Source organism: Lathyrus oleraceus, chromosome 3 (genome assembly GCF_024323335.1).
Source record: "Lathyrus oleraceus cultivar Zhongwan6 chromosome 3, CAAS_Psat_ZW6_1.0, whole genome shotgun sequence".
Taxonomy (NCBI): domain Eukaryota; kingdom Viridiplantae; phylum Streptophyta; class Magnoliopsida; order Fabales; family Fabaceae; genus Lathyrus; species Lathyrus oleraceus.
Window position 1 is genome coordinate 94,410,201 of NC_066581.1, and position 18,356 is coordinate 94,428,556.

Below are 18,356 nucleotides of genomic sequence, written 5' to 3' on the forward strand. Positions count from 1 at the left end.
TTGATGTCGGTAAACATCATCTTTCGATGTCGGTAAACATCGAGTCTCATCCCAGTCATCGGTAAATGTCTGGTCGTCTTTTCTTTGATGTCGGTAAACATCATCTTTCGATGTCGATAAACGTCGAGTATTCTCCCCAGTCATCGGTAAATGTCTGGTCACCTTTGGTTGATGTCGGTAAACATCATCTTTCGATGTCGGTAAACATCGAGTCTCATCCCAGTCATCGGTAAATGTCTGGTCGTCCTTTCTTTGATGTCGGTAAACATCATCTTTCGATGTCGGTAAACGTCGAGTATTCTCCCCAGTCATCGGTAAATGTCTGGTCGTCTTTGTTGATGTCGGTAAACATCATCTTTCGATGTCGGTAAACGTCGAGTCTTTTTCCCAGTCATCGGTAAATGTCTGGTTTGTCCCCAGCCAGAAATCCCCAGTAGAGTCGTCGGTAAACGTCCTATCTGGTTTCCGGTTGCAAATACCTTTTTCCTTCCCCAGTGAAGTGTTCACCTCTCCGTTGGTGTCGATAAACGTCGAGCTTCTCCCGTTCGTCCGTTGACGTCTGGTCGAGTCCTTCCCATTCATTCGTTGATGTCTGTTCACCTCTCCGTTGGTGTCGATAAACGTCGAGCTTCTCCCGTTCGTCCGTTGACGTCTGGTCGAGTCTTTCCCATTCATCCATTGATGTCTGGTCACCTCTCCGTTGGTGTCGATAAACGTTGAGTTTTTCCCATTCGTCCGTTGACGTCTGGTGGTATCTTCCCTTTGATAACAAAATCAAAACCCCCAGTAGAGTCGTCGGTAAACGTCTGGTCTGGTTACTGTTGCGAATATCCTGTATCATATCCCGCAGAGTGCAAATTTCTACGGTTCTTCAGTATTCAATCCCTGCTTACCTTGAAGGTTTGACAGCCATTGCTCTCATCTGTTCTGGTTCCCAGTTGATTGAATAGGGGCAGCTGTAGCACCTCAAATTTGCACCTCCCATTTGTATATACATTTTCATTTTAGGTCATTAACATTGCATTGCCATTGCATAGTCCATCACATGTTATCAGTCAGACTGGTCAGGAGAATTCAACTTGCAAGGCAACAAGAGCATTGTCTATAAGATCAAAGCCCTAGGGTGGTTCCCATGAGTTCACATGACCCAAGGATCATTTTGAAGTGATTTGGCCAAGTATTGGAGGCTCAGAGATCATCAGTCCATGTGCAAATCATCTAAGACCCTGAAAAGTCAACAAAAGTCAACTACCAATTCAACTATGGATTTGAAGGTGGGAAATGGTTAGAGATGCCTAATTCATGTGTAAACAAGTCTCATTTGACATTTCAAACATCAACATTGAAGAATTTGAGGTCAGGTCAAGACTTTCCCAAAATAGCAAGTGACCTGTAATTTGAACTTTCCAAAAATGGAAAGGTTTTAGACCAACTTCAACTTAAGATTACATCATCAAGAAAGCTTCAAATGAAATTTTGTCCAACATGAAAGTTGAAGATCTTTCGCTCCCATTTCCAAAAAGTCCAAGATCATGAATTTCTCCTGTATGGTTGAGGAGATATGGTCCAATCATGGCAAAGTGTGGTTCAAACTTCAAATGAGCATAGCTTTCAAACCAAAACTCCAATTTGGGTGGTTCTTTTTGCATATTGATCCTTATAACATGTATTTTCCAAGCATACTATCACTTGGCATGAAATCTCATTGCATGATCATTGGTGCATTCATGAAGATTTTTGGGAAAAATTTCATAAACTCATTTTGGTTGAACATATGCATACCAAATCAATTTCAAACCTTGCATGGGAAGTTTTTAAGTGGATTTTGGGCCAGAATGTGCATTGTTCACGTGCATGGAGGTGCATGGAGTAGAAATTGCATTTTTGCACAAACACCACAAAACTCACTAATCACATTTGCATTTGCCCTAAACACTTCCTAAACATGATTAGCATGGAGTATATATGCTTAATCATAACTGTTTTGATCAGAATTCACATTTTAGATCTAGATTCAACCAAATTCTCCAAATTTTTCTCTCACTGTTTTTCCAAAATTCTTCAAACACGAGCACTTTTTAGTGATCCAATCATCATCCTGAGGTGTTGTAGAGTACATTTGGACGTGGAAACAGAGGAAATCGTGGCTTTCTTATTCATGTTCATAGCTTGAAGGTTCCATGGCAGTTGAAGATTGAGCTAGTTTCATGCATTGTTAAGCTTCCATTTCATCATCATTCACTTCCCTAAGCATATTGGAGAAGGATTGGAGCATCATAAACCTTGGAAGCACGTGATTTCATTTCTGTTCATCAAGAGGTTGGTTTTTCGACCTCTTTAATTCTCCAAATCATTATGCTAGTTGTATAGATATTTGAATGGTGGTAAATCTGAGCTTTGAATGAAGTGATTTGGTGCTGATTTGAGTTAGTTACATGCATTTGAAGTTTTGATGATGATTCTTAATTCCTTCGATCCAAGCATATTGTGATGTTTTTGCATGAATGATTTGTGGATTCTTGATGTATGATGCATAATGATTCGAATTCTGTGCTCATTTTTCATTTCTGGACGTTTTAGATTTTTCTGGAAAATTCTGGATGAAGATCTTCATGATCTTCATCGTGTTCATATTATTTCCAGTTTTGCTGGAGATTTTCCTGCGAACGCATGTGTATTACCTGCGGATTTTTAAATCCATGCATGCGCGCGCTTAGGGTTTGTATGCTGAAACACAGTCGTTTTGCATTAGGCGCGCTATGTAGTTCAAATGTGGTACCGGTTCGATTCTTGGCTAGGACACTTCCAAATTGCCTTGTGTTCTCCATTCCTCCATATGTTCATGCTTATTCACTTCATTTTTTCAAAATATTTCTCAACTTCAAAAATTCATTTAAAATTGAAAACTCATCCAAATTCATCCCAATTTTTTGCATTGTGATCCTTATCCTGTCTATTATTTTTTGATCATTAATTTCAAAATTGTGCTTGGCTGGATATTTTTTGGTGCTAGGATGTTTGAGAACATGTCCATATTTGACCTTGCCTTGGTTATCATGTTGTGAAATGCTGGTCTTTGATCCAATGAATATGAAATTTTGCATGCTATAACTAGACATATTGCTTGACATTTTGGTGTTGATTTGGTATTTTTATCATTTGCCATTTCTGTTTTGTGATCATGTTAATTTGGTGTGACAATTTGTGTTACACCTTGTGATGTTCAACTTGAATGATGTGTTTGCCATGCCAAATGATATCCAACTGCCCTGATTTTTTGTGTGATGCATGTTATGGATGTTATGATTACTCATGAATTTTGTTGGAATTATTTGAATCATTTCTGATTTAATTGAGATTTTTCATTCTGGTTGGTCACATTTGAGCTTTAAATTGCCTTGAACTTCAAGTGATCATGAAATGCTTTTGGTTAATGATATTGATATGAGACCTTTTGGAATGTGTCAAGATGTGATTGAAGTTGATTCATGTTAAATTTCATGTTCTATTTTGAATGTTTGACCCTCTTTTGACTCTAGGCTTTGACGTAGTGGTTTGGACTCACTGTTTGGATAGTGGATTTCAGGTTAAGAAGCACATTACCATGGTTGGATTGGTTCACTCATTTGAGTTGATTAGTTGATTGATGTTGACTAATATTGAGTTGTTTTGTAGGCTTTGAGAACAAGTTGCCTAATGGCTTGTGCCTTGCACATTGTTGCCTGATGCTTTGTCTGTGTACTATTGCTTGATGACTGTTGTCTGTCTGTTTATTTGAACTGTATACTGATTGGGTTAGATTTTTCACATGTACCTAAGTTGCTTTGAGTTCTTTTGAACTTGATTTTGCTTTGCTTGGTTGCTTAACCATTGAGGTATAACTCTCTGACTTCATGTAGTCTGGAAGACCTGTCCTGTTATGTGGGCAGGCACCTGTCTGAAGCCCTCCTTAAGAGGCAATGCTTGTGAATGTTTATTTTTGTGCCAAGCAGGTAAAGACCTCTTAAGAGGTAATTGGAAGATAAAAGGGATGTGCAATTCATCCCCTGCTATTCAGTTGTGTCATTCGCCCTGCTCACACACCTTGTGTTGATGCATTATGGATAATAGCCCAAGATCTTTGTTGTGTCAGTCATATGTGGAGAAGAGTTCCTACATTCTGAACTCCCACACTTTCATTTGTCTGAAGCTCTCCCAGGCCAGGGATAAGAGCTGTGAGGTCTTACCCTCACTTCCCATTTCATCTGCTTCACCTTAACTCTCAATGTTAGGGTTAAGAGCTAACTACACCCGATTCCAGTTGGCTTGTGTTTCACAGCCTAACCTTGTATGAGCCCATCTGTGTGCATATAGTGTTCTTTCAATTTCAGGATCGAATTGAAGTTGCTCCTCGGTTACTTTTCCTCGCATGCACTAGAATCTACAAAACTAACAAACCAAGTGAAACAAAAGAGGGATAACAATAAAAGTAACAAAACTTAAAACACAGAATTATTGCAATGCTTGTAATATCGACACCAATCCCCGGCAACGGCGCCAATTTGTTGAAAGAGTATATCTTTGGCAAATATTTTTGTATCGTATCCACAGAGATTGGGTAATATTACCGCCATTCTATAATTCAAATGTTATAAGTTTAGAAAGTAACAGGGTTGTTTTGTTTGGAAAAGTATCTTGTTAATAAATGTTAACAAAAACTATTAAGTGGTTTTAGACAAATATAAAAGCTTGGCAAGATTGGAGTTCACTATTTCAAATATCTATGATTCCCTATGATAAATAATTAGATTCAAGATTATTGATGATGTTCAAATATCCTCTCAAAGTCATTTATGTCTAAATGATATCGTGATAGTTACTATATTGATCCTTAGACGATCTCTCCATCTAACTATCAATATAGCAACCTTTAATGTTCAATATCAAAGAATAGTAATGAATAAATCTATCTCTACAACTTATTCACTACTTGAAAATCTGCTTTATGTCTAAACTCGAGTAATCTCTCTCGACAACTACTCAAATCTGGTTTTCAACTAAAAGCAAAAACAGTAATCAATACATCAACAATCTCTATCTCATATATAAATCAAAGTGAATACATAGACAGATGAGAATAGCTACTACCTCCAATCTTGACAAAAGGGAGTTTAGCTCCTCATCACCATTGTTACAAAGCAGAAGGTTTTAGAAGAAAAACTCTGTTTTTCTATTACAAAAACTCTCAAGAACAATGTGTGAATGAATGGAATAATTGATCCCTAGAATAATGTATTTTCTCTCCTAAAAGAGTTGACATTTCCTTAATTGGTCATTCTCATCCAATGCAGAAAAGCAATTCCAAGGCAGACCCAAAATGGCAAAAACAGCTGGCCTTCAAAACAGCACTTTTGACCCAAAAATCAGTTTGCTGGATTCGCAGAGTTCGCGGGGCGAACTTTGTTCGCGGGGCGAACTGGTCCTGTCATGCAGTTCGAGGGGCGAACTTTGTTCGCGGGGCGAACTGAAGCTGCCTCAGTTTCCTTGTTTTGCAAGCTTCATCCAAAATCTTCCATATTATGATGCTGCAATCCAAAGCTTTCTCATCCAAAAATTCTACAAAACTAACAAATATGTGAAATAACTATTCAAAACAAAATAAATTAAACCTAATTGCATTTATACAAAATAGTGAGAATAAAAGTGTGTAATTACATCAAAACTTGGTAAAAGGGACCAATAAAATGGTATAAAAAGTAGTACTAATTGGTCCCTAACAACTCTCCCCAACTTAGCATTTTGTTTGTCCCTAAACAAAAGTTTCCACCCTTACAATCAAAGCAATGACACAAAAGATTGAAACAAGGATTTACCAAGAACATTCAAATGGTTCAAAAGTGTTTGGCATTTTCTCAATTCACCTATCTCAATTCTAGACAAAATATGAATAAGGGAAATGGTAAAGTGCAAAAATCATTCCAAGGAATTCTAAGCCATATATGTCAAAATTGAATCAAGCTTACACACACATCATAATAATGATGAATAACATGAAGGGTTACTTTCACTCATCCAAGCAATTAAATCAACAACAACTCAAATCATGCGGTTATCACAACAAGTACCAAATCATGTGAAAAATGAGAATCAAGAGGTCTTTCAAAGGTTGTAATGTGGCTTAGGTTACAAGAAAGGATATGATTAAGACAATTCAACCAAATTGCCTATCCTAAGGGAGCATTCCCAAAGATTCACTCTACACAATTTCCCTTTCTTTGATCCCTATCTTTTTCTTTTTCTTTTTCTTTTCAAATCCACACAACCATGAGCATTTCCTTTGCTTTTCTTTTTCTAATTTTTTTTCTATGCTCTATGGTTTCAAGGGTGATTTCTTTTTCTTGTTTCTTTTCATATTTTTACCCTTTCATAGAAACTCACTTTTCCAAGTTTCTAATCAACTTTTCACTTTACTCTCCCCAACTTTAGATTCCAAAACCAAATTCATTCAATAATGCTCCCTACTTAGACATAAGCAAAAGGCAAAATTTTGCAAACAACTCGGTTTGAGGTTTCAACTGATACGAAAGAAATTAGGATTCATTTATTCCACAATTTCAATTGATTTTACAATGATCAATCAAATGAATCCTAAATTAAGCTCAAAGGGGGTTAACTAAGGATTATTCCTCACAAGGTTAGTTGATTCAAACTTTTTGGTCAAGTGGTTTTTCTCACAAACAATGCCTCTATCATTTTCAAAAATTTCACACAAAAATGGATTGATGCATGATTTAGCATGATAAGAATGAGTTAAAACAATGCTCGGTTTCCCGCTTTTTAGTGTACAATGGAAAGTCTCCTCACAACTGGCTAAGTCCTATTTTGATTCAAAAATGACATATACTTCAATGAATTTATGACATGGAATTTGCACACACCATCAAACTACTCATGTTAAGTCTAGAAAGCGATAAAGTGTACCTTGAAATGCCGACACTAATTCTTATCATCACCACTCGAAGTGTCCTATGCTTCTTTCTTTGCGATCATTTCTCGGTTGCTTAAAGCTTGACTTATGAGTAAGAACAATTAAACAAAAATGTTGGCAAACCAATATTTGATTAAAACACACTTAAATTTCAAAAAGTATTCATGCAATTATCAAGACACACTCTAAAATTCAACAAACTCCTCAATCTTCCTTCAACTCATCGCCATGGTTTACACCACCTCCTGCACCCCCCAAAATTTTGGCCTGCCCTCAGGCCACTTAGCATAATCAACAAAATCCTCTTAAGAAAGGAATGGAAAGGGGAAGTTTTGAAATTTGGAGGTTTGGATGTGGAGTAGCGAGGTTGTTGAAAGAATCTCCTAAGTTCGTGAAAATAGGAATGAAACAAAAATGACATAAAACAAAAGTTTTTTTTTTTTTTTTTTTTTTTCAGTTCGCGGGGCGAACTTTGTTCGCGGGGCGAACTGAAGGAAATTTCAAAAAAAATTAGTTCTGTTTTTTACTGTTCGCGGGGCGAACTTTGTTCGCGGGGCGAACTGGTCCTGTCATGCAGTTCGCGGGGCGAACTTTGTTCGCGGGGCGAACTGTAAAAACCAGAACCCAATTTTTTTCAAAATTTAACACAGCAAAAACTCACACAGCAGAAAAAAAATTAAAATACAGACTTACAACGTTGGGTTGCCTCCCAACAAGCGCTTTGTTTAACGTCGTTTGAGCTTGACGGTCCACTGATTAGCCCGGTTTAAATAGAGACACGACATCCACATCACGATTTATGTCGCCACCATGGTAAACTTTGAGTCTTTGACCATTTACGGTCCAACTCTCGTGTGACTTTGGATCCTCGATTACAATGGCTCCATAATTCCGTACTTCCTTGACAACGAACGGTCCTGACCCTTTTGGCTTCAGCTTACCCGGTAATAACTTGAACCTTGATTTGAAAAGCAGTACCATTTGTCCGACATGAAACTCCTTGCGACGGGCCTTTCCATCATGGTATTTTTCTTCAATTGCATCATTTCGGAATGAATCATGTTTGTCATGTGGATGCTTCATAGCTTTAAAAAGATTAAAGGTCACCTCTTCGTCTTGCACTCTCACCTTCATTAGTCCATCATCTACGTCAATCATCATCCGAGCTGTTTTCATAAAAGGTCTTCCAAGAATTAGGGGCACATCACGGTCCTCATCCATCTCCACTATTACGAAATCTACCGGAAACAAGAATTTGTCCACCTTCACTAACATGTCTTTAGCAATTCCGTATGGTAAAGTGGTAGACTTGTCGGCTAGTTGTAAAGTCATTCTCGTCGATTTAATCTCAACATTCCCTAATCTTTTAACAATGGAGAGAGGGATTAAATTTATACTAGAGCCCAAGTCAATCAAACCATTTCCAGTGTATGTGCTTCCAATGGTCACCGGTAGAACAACCCGGCCCGGGTCGGACTCCTTCCTAGGTAAAGTCTTCTGGATGACTGCGCTACAACGTGCATCAAGAATGATGGTCTCATCTTCCACATGTCGCCTTTTCTTGGTAAGAATGTCTTTCATAAATTTAGCATACCGTGGCATTTGTTCTAATGCATCAGCAAATGGAATATTGATTTGAAGCTGCTTGAAGATGTCCATAAACCGTGCATAGTGTCTAGCGTTATCCTTCTTTGATGGTGCGTGCGGATATGGTAGATGTTGAACTGGAATGACATTCACTCCTTTGTCTCCTTTTTTCTTATTTCTTGGTTCGATTTCCTTATTCATTTCCGCTTCACACCGCTGCTCTTCCATCAGTTGTTGGTTCTGCTGTTTTCGCGGCGCGAAGGGAGATCGCGGCGCGAACTGAGCAGTTTCTACCACTTTCTTCTTCCCACAAGCCACATCCTCATTTTCCAGCACAGCATCCATATCATTCTCAACTGTAATTTCCTCACCTTTTTTACTTGTCAACTCTCTACCGCTTCTAGTAAAAATTGCTTTGCAATGCTCCTTTGGATTAGTTTGAGTATTAGCGGAGAAAGAAGATCCTGCAGTTTGCTCCGACAGCTGTTTCGCAAGTTGACCTATTTGATTTTCCAAATTCTTGATTGCTGCTTCATTACTCTTCTGATTTGCCATGGAAGCTTGCATGAATTGTTGAAGAGTGTCCTCTAGCTTGGAACTTCCTCCTTGCGATTGTTGGCCTTGAGAATTGGGGTGTTGATAAGGACTTTGCTGCTGAAAATTTTGATTGTTGAACCTTGTTGGTTGGTAACCTTGATTGTTCCTTTGATAGCCTTGATTTTGATTGTTCACATAGCTCACTTCTTCTAGCGGAGGGCAAAAACCAGTAGGATGATCTCCTTGGCATAACTCGCAACATGCTACTTGATGCTGAACTTGAAACCCTTGAATCTCTTTTATTTGCTGTGGAAGCTTGGCCATTTGTTGAGTAAGAAGCTCCACTTGTTGAGAGAGTAGCTTATTCTGCGCAAGGATGGCATCATTAGTATTCAACTCTAAAACTCCGGGCTTACGTTGTGAAGGGCTACGATCATGTTGACCTTGATGATCATTACGGGCCATCCGTTCAATAATGACTTTAGCTTCTTCCGCAGTTTTTGATATAAGCGAACCACCCGCGGTGGCGTCCAGAAGTGTCTTATGGGTTGATTGGAGACCATTCAAAAAGATATGGATTTGAGTAAGCTCATCAAAACCATGTCCCTTACACTTCCTCAACATTGATTTGAATCTCTCCCAAGCTTCATTTAGAGATTCGTTTCCTCCTTGAGTGAATACCGCTATAGCCGTCTTGGCTTCCATGAATCGGGATTGAGGGAAGTATCTTTCTAAGAACTTTTCTTCTAATAGATTCCAATCCGTCATCACTCTTGATTCTTGATCAAGGTACCACTCCTTTGCTTTTCCGACTAATGAGTGTGGGAACATTCTCTTGAATAACGTCTCTTCACCCGCCTCGTCTATTCCCGTAGAACCCGCAATCTCATAGAATTTGATGAGATGGGTATACGGATCTTCGTGATCCATTCCGGTGAATGGAGTTGCATAGAGAAGTTGGAGGATTCCGGTCTTCATCTCCGTATTTCTTCCTCCACGGGCAAATTGAGCATTCCTTCTTGGACTATTAGCGGACATTTCGGTACGATTATCCTCCGCCATGTTTCCTTCACAAGCTTCTACAACCACTTCTTCGATTGGAACAAGTGCGGAAGTAGATGCTTCTTCTCTCCGGTTCCTCTCTTCGGCTAGTTTCCTTCTTCTTCGTGTTTTGCTATTGAGCTTCCGAAGTGTTCTTTCAATTTCAGGATCGAATTGAAGTTGCTCCTCGGTTACTTTTCCTCGCATGCACTAGAATCTACAAAACTAACAAACCAAGTGAAACAAAAGAGGGATAACAATAAAAGTAACAAAACTTAAAACACAGAATTATTGCAATGCTTGTAATATCGACACCAATCCCCGGCAACGGCGCCAATTTGTTGAAAGAGTATATCTTTGGCAAATATTTTTGTATCGTATCCACAGAGATTGGGTAATATTACCGCCGTTCTATAATTCAAATGTTATAAGTTTAGAAAGTAACAGGGTTGTTTTGTTTGGAAAAGTATCTTGTTAATAAATGTTAACAAAAACTATTAAGTGGTTTTAGACAAATATAAAAGCTTGGCAAGATTGGAGTTCACTATTTCAAATATCTATGATTCCCTATGATAAATAATTAGATTCAAGATTATTGATGATGTTCAAATATCCTCTCAAAGTCATTTATGTCTAAATGATATCGTGATAGTTACTATATTGATCCTTAGACGATCTCTCCATCTAACTATCAATATAGCAACCTTTAATGTTCAATATCAAAGAATAGTAATGAATAAATCTATCTCTACAACTTATTCACTACTTGAAAATCTGCTTTATGTCTAAACTCGAGTAATCTCTCTCGACAACTACTCAAATCTGGTTTTCAACTAAAAGCAAAAACAGTAATCAATACATCAACAATCTCTATCTCATATATAAATCAAAGTGAATACATAGACAGATGAGAATAGCTACTACCTCCAATCTTGACAAAAGGGAGTTTAGCTCCTCATCACCATTGTTACAAAGCAGAAGGTTTTAGAAGAAAAACTCTGTTTTTCTATTACAAAAACTCTCAAGAACAATGTGTGAATGAATGGAATAATTGATCCCTAGAATAATGTATTTTCTCTCCTAAAAGAGTTGACATTTCCTTAATTGGTCATTCTCATCCAATGCAGAAAAGCAATTCCAAGGCAGACCCAAAATGGCAAAAACAGCTGGCCTTCAAAACAGCACTTTTGACCCAAAAATCAGTTTGCTGGATTCGCAGAGTTCGCGGGGCGAACTTTGTTCGCGGGGCGAACTGGTCCTGTCATGCAGTTCGAGGGGCGAACTTTGTTCGCGGGGCGAACTGAAGCTGCCTCAGTTTCCTTGTTTTGCAAGCTTCATCCAAAATCTTCCATATTATGATGCTGCAATCCAAAGCTTTCTCATCCAAAAATTCTACAAAACTAACAAATATGTGAAATAACTATTCAAAACAAAATAAATTAAACCTAATTGCATTTATACAAAATAGTGAGAATAAAAGTGTGTAATTACATCAAAACTTGGTAAAAGGGACCAATAAAATGGTATAAAAAGTAGTACTAATTGGTCCCTAACATCGGTTTCCTGTGTGGTTTTGTTTGGCGTGCGTTAGCCGAGCTACGAGTGCTTTGATTCTTCTCCGGTCAGAGAAGATACGTATGCATAGGATGCGACATCCTAGCGAGCACGTTTCCCCCTGTCCCGAACTACGTCGACTCTGATGTCTGTGTCTGACAGGCTACGTAGGCCCAGGATGCGATATCCTGCCGAGTCCCGTTTCTTCCGTTCTTCCGTCTTTCTGTGTTTCCTTCCAGCCTTGTGCAGTTTGTGAGCAGTTTTTAGCAACCTTTCTTCTATTCTTTTGTGCGTGGATCCCGTCGAGTACGACGGATGCGTAGGGGTGCTAATACCTTCCCTTCGCATAACCGACTCCCGATCCCATCTTTCTCTGGTCGCGAGACCATGTCTTTTCCAGGTTTACTTCGAGCGTTTCCTTTCCCTCTTTTGGGATAAATAACGCACGGTGGCGGCTCTGTTGTTTTGTTTTCCCGCCGGTTTTTCGCGTAATGCGACACCTACGCCCAAAACTGAGAAGCAAGTCAGAGGTTTTCTCGGCCGCTTGAATTATACCTCAAGATTTATATCGCATATGACTACCACACGTGTACCTATATTCAAGCTTCTTCGAAAAGATCAGTCTTGTGATTGGACCGAAGATTTCCAGAAAGCTTTTGACAGTATTAAAGAGTATCTGCTTGAGCCTCCGATTCTGTCTCCACCTGTTGAAGGAAGACCTTTGATCATGTATTTGATTGTGCTTGACGAAAGTATGGGTTGTGTTCTTGGTCAGTAATATAAAACTGGAAAGAAAGAATATACTATTTACTACCTTAGTAAGAAGTTCACCGACTGCGAGACTCGATATTCTATGCTTAAAAAGACTTGTTGTGTATTGGCTTGGGCTGCTAAGCATCTGCGCCAGTATATGTTAAATCATATTACTTGGTTGATATCCAAAATGGATCGAATCAAGTATATTTTTGAGAAGCCTGCTTTAACTAGGAGGATTGCCCGTTGGCAGATATTGTTATTAGAGTATGATATTGAATACCGATCTCAGAAAGTTATCAAAGATAGTGTCTTGGCAAACCATTTGGCTCACCAACCGATTGAAGACTATCAGTCAGTCCAGTATGATTTTCTTGACGAAGAGATCTTGTACCTGAAAGCGAAAGACTGTGATGAACCATTGCTTGAAGAAGGGCCAGAACCTGGTTCCTGTTGGGGCATGGTATTCGACGGAGCTGTTAATCAATATGGTAATGGCATTGGGGAATTGATTATTACTCCTTAAGGCACTCATTTTCCATTTATAGCTAGATTGACTTTCAAATGTACAAACAATAGGGTTGAGTATGAAGCTTGCATTATGGGGCTTGAAGAGGCCATTGGTCTCAGAATCAAATATTTTGACGTCTATGGAGATTCAGCTTTGGTTGTGAATCAGATCAAAGGTGAATGGGAGACGAATCAACCTGGTTTAATACCATATAGAGATTATGTGAGGAGGATTTAAACTTTCTTTACAAAGGTTAAGTTTCATCATATCCCTCAAGATGAAAATCGGATGGAGGATTCTCTTGCAATGTTGGCTTCAATGATTATGGTGAAGTTCTGGAATGAAGTCCCTAATCTAACTGCGATGCATCTTGATAGGCCAAATCATGTGTTTGCTGTTGAAGAAGTCAAAGATGAAAAGTCGTGGTATTTTGATAACAAATGTTTTCTCCAAAGTCAGATCTACCCGCATGGGGCATCTTTGAAAGATAAGAAGACTTCGAGAAGATTAGCTAGAAACTTCTACCTGGATGGTGATGTGCTATACAAAAGAAACTTCGATATGGTTTTGCTCAGATGCGTGGATAGACACTAAGTAGACATGTTGATGACTGAAGTCCATGAAGGTTCCTTTGGTACTCATTCCAATGGACATGTTATGGCTAAGAAGATGTTGAGAGCAGGCTACTATTGGCTGACAATGGAATCTGACTGTTGCAAGTTTGTAAAGAAATGCCACAAGTGTCAAATATATGCAGATAAGATTCATGTTCCTCCAACACTGTTGAATGTCATTTCCTCTCCATGGCTCTTCTCCATGTGGGTAATTGATATGATTGGCATGATTGAGCCTAAAGCTTCGAACGAACATCGCTTCATTTTGGTGGCTATTGATTACTTCACGAAGTGGGTTGAAGCGGCATCGTATGCAAATGTAACCAAGCAAGTTGTTGTGAGGTTTATCAAGAATCAGATTATATGTCGGTATGGTGTGCCAAGTAAGATCATTACTGACTTTAAGATTGCACATCATAATTCTTCTCCCTACAGACCTAAGATGAATGGGGTTGTTGAAGCTGCGAACAAGAACATTAAGAAGATTATTTAGAAAATGGTTGTGACATACAAGGATTAGCATGAGATGCTCCCATTTGCTTTGCACGGGTATCTTACATCCATCCGCACTTTAACAGGGGAAACCCCTTTCTCACTTGTTTATGGTATGGAAGTTGTTCTCCCAGTAGAAGTTGAGATCCCATCACTATGAGTTTTGATGGAAGCCAAGTTGACAGAAGTTGTATGGTATCAGACCAAGTATGATCAGCTGAATTTGATTAAAGAGAAAAGGCTGACTGCCATGTGTCATGGTCAGTTGTATCAGCAGAGAATGAAGAAATATTTTGATAAGAAGGTCAGGCCTCATGTGTTTAGAGAAGATGACCTTGTGCTCAAGAAGATTCTATCTTTCAAACCAGATGTTAGGGGAAAATAGACTCCTAACTATGAAGGCCCATATGTTGTTAAGAGAGCCTTTTCAGGCGGTGCTTTGATTCTTACAACTATGGATGGTAAAGAGTTCCCACGTCTTGTGAATGCTGATACAGTCCAGAAATACTTTTCCTAAAAAAGGAAAAGAACAACTCGCTGAGTTGAAAACCCAAAAGGGAGGCTTAGGCAAAAATGAGCGTCTCAGTGGATTGAAAACCCGAAAGGGCGATCCAGGCAAAAATTAGAGACATAAAACATAATTTTTTTATCCCAATAGATTGAGTACCCCATCTTGGGGAAATTTATGCAAAAAAATTAGGGATTATGGCAAGTAACTGCACTCGATTGATCTCCGGTCTTAAGCAGGTCAGCCAACTCAGATTCATCATTCTCAACTGAAGCCAAGAGCACTATGGATATTGAATTTGGTGAAAGGATTAGTGATCATTGTATTCAATGTAGCCCTTTTCCATGTAAATTACCATTTTTCAACATTTGTAAAGATCTATGAAGTCTTGTCATTTACAGACTACCATTCTATTAAATAAAGTTGGGCTTTTTATCCAATTGATCCTACTCTTATTTATCTTTCAGCTAAATAGAATTGAATTTTAATGAAGATAATTTTGAAATATTTAAATCAATAAAAATTCAAAATCATTGTTTTCTTAAAATAATAAAAGCAATTACTTTTAAAAAGCAATCGATTTCAGTAAGGAATATCAACAGCAGTCTGAGAACAGGTAAGTTTTGAAAGTGAGGAACATTGTTTGTCTTCCCCAAGCAGTTGGTTTGATCAATTTTTCCTCCATAACGGTAATTCAATTTCTTCGACCGAGTTTGGTAATCGCCTCCCCAGCTGAGTTGTAGGCACATATTCTCAACGGTTTGCATAAATCTAGCACAATATTTTTCCCCCTCAGGTCGCCAGCGGAGTTCACTCCTGATCCCTGTCAGCACTGATTCTTGAGCAGTATTTTTAGTCCTTTGATCTAAAATTCCCCACAAAATTGATGAATCAGATCCTCGACATATCTTTTCTCCTTCCTCGGCAGAATTTGAGATATTCAGAGATGGATGATTTATGTTCATCCTTAACTTTTTCTCCAGTTGATGCCTCCATCCTGTCGAGATTAGCCGAGTGTTGTAGCGATGATTCAGATCAGTGACATATGTATCCTTTGTGATTATTTTGTCAACATAATCATCAATCACATATACATATACATATACATTCATACATCAAATATTTCATTATGCATTATTATCGCATTTTTTATTCCTTATTTTTTTGATCCGCTACTATGGTGACATTATTCTTCCCCATACAGATTTGGTGTGTCTGTCCTCCCTCAATTGTAGAGTGTCAGCCCCTTAAGCAGAAAGAATATAGCCTTTCTCATTCCCCATTGATTTATTTCCTCGTGGATGGTTATTATTTCAGCTTCCTCCCTAGTTGATTATCTGGACGGAACCATTCCCCCTGAGTTATATCCTACCGGGTCGAGTCTTTATTTATCTGTTTCTTTCTAGCTCTTACCTAGATAGATGCTTTAGTCCCTTAAGAGTCTATTATTCAGTAATAGGTAATATTCTTCTCGATTTGTGAGTACCTCACTCTTACCCAATACCCGATAAAAGTAATATACTTCCTCAATTTTTTCCCCAACGGATTCGTTTTAGGTTTCCTATAGGGTTAATCCTTGATATGTTCATCCTAACCGATGACGAATTTTCTCCTCTTTGTGGTTTTCTACCCAGTAAAAAGGTAGTTGTAATCCCTATTTCATTTCCCAGAGAGTTAATCCTTGATATGTTCATCCTAACCGATGACAAATTTTCTTCTCTTTGCGGTCTTCTGCCCAATAACTGATAGTTGTAAATCCTGCTTTCCCCTCCGAGTCTATCCTTGATATGTTCATCCTAACCGGTGATGGATATTCTCTTTTCAGTATTCTATCCAGTAACTGATAGATATAATTCCTACTTTTCCCTGATAGTTTATCCTTGATATGTTCATCCTAACTAATGACGGATATGTTTTCCCTTGAGTCTATCCTTGATATGTTCACTTTAACCAATGACAAATGTTCTCTTTCTTTGGTCTTCTTCCCAATATCTGGTACTTGTAAATCCTATTTTTTTTTTCATAGCAGGTTGTTCTTACCTAGTAGTCGGTGACGAACATACCTTATTTCCTCAGCGAGTCATCCTTGATATGTTTACCCTAACCGGTAACAGATGTCTCTCTGTCAGATTATGTTATCCTCCTATCCAGTAACTGGTAATGGATAATATACTTCTGGTACTCCGGTGTTGAAGTTCATTCTTCCCCAGTGGAGTTTGGGTGCGCATTTCCTCAGTGAAGTCGCCAATCCCCAGTTTGGTTCGAGTATTTCAGCTTTATCCTGATTTACCCGTTTCCCCTTTATCCCCGGCAGAGTCTTTCCATTGATTTATTTTCATGGAATTACCCTCGTGTTCTCAGCAATTTCTAAGTCGTAGCATGGCATATGCACAACTTTTTCCCCATAATCTTTGTATCCCCAGTGAGTTTTCCTTATGGAATGCGTTATACTCCTATGGACTTTCAGTCTCTCCGGATTCTTTTCCTTTGTGGAAATATTTTCCCCACATAGATTATTTTTAACATTCATATCATATGCATCATGAGGTCTCTTAGGGACCAAAATTTGTTTCTATATGTTGTTATTTAAGCCCACTCTACTAAGTCAATACAAAGATTTTAATCTTCTCCTCCTCATCTAGAATGTCCTTAAATAGGGGCAGTTCTAAGACCCCAAATTTTGACCCTAAGGTCCCTCATACTATCTCATCATATGCATTGGGGGGGGGGGGGTTCTCTAGACCCTATCTCCTAAACGGTTTGTCTTATGAAAATGATTCAAAGATAAACATTACTCAAAATGACATTCCAAACAACTTTCATGTTTAAGTAAAGAGCTATTTTTGCTTGTAAGGTCATCCTTTATGGGGAAAGATTATAGGTCATTTTGTCTGAACCCTAGTTTGGAGGTCAACTTCCCAAGACCATAACTTGCTAAACTTTTATGAGATGAAAGCCATTCAAATTCTATGATCAAATTCAATATTTCTAATTCAACATTGATGTTTGGAGGAGGTTCAAATTCAACTTGCAAATGCATGTGCCAAGAGAAAACATTATAGGTCATTTTGGGCCAATACCATTGAATAAGTGATTTTCCTCAACTTCTAAAATTCATAACTACCTCATGCCAAATCTAAATGAGGTCAAATTTGTGACCAAATTGAATAGATTTGAAATATATACAACTTTTATTAAGGAACATTTTTAATTTTAAGTCCATCGAAAAAGTTATTCAAGGTGGAGGAAGTGGACATTTGACTTGGGACTTAGAAAATGGTCAAATATGTTTGATTTACCAAACTTCCACCTCAAAATTCATCATTATACAAGCTTCAAATGAAAACATGTTCAACATGAAAGTTGTTCCCCTTGATCTAACATTTCCAAAAAGTCCAAAATCACCTCATTTGGCCAAAGAATGAAGGACTTGCGCATGGGTGCAATATGAGGTACCATTTGGATGATTTTCACTACCACCTTTCATACACAAATGCATGGCCACATGACATGACTTCAGCATGATTCTCACTCATTTTTGGACCTAAATACATCACTTTATGGGCCTATCACGCGCCCATGCAAGCATGCAAAGAGAATTACTAAAATTGGCAATTTTTGGAAGTGTGTGAAAATGAATATATTTGGCTATAAATACAACCCTCATTCCTCAGAATTGAGGACCTCATGCCCAAGCTTTGAACCTGCAATCCAAACCCTCACCATTAAAGGATAATCTTAAAGGTTTTTATTTGAAAATCGAGCTTCAAATCTCCATCTGTTTTGAGATTG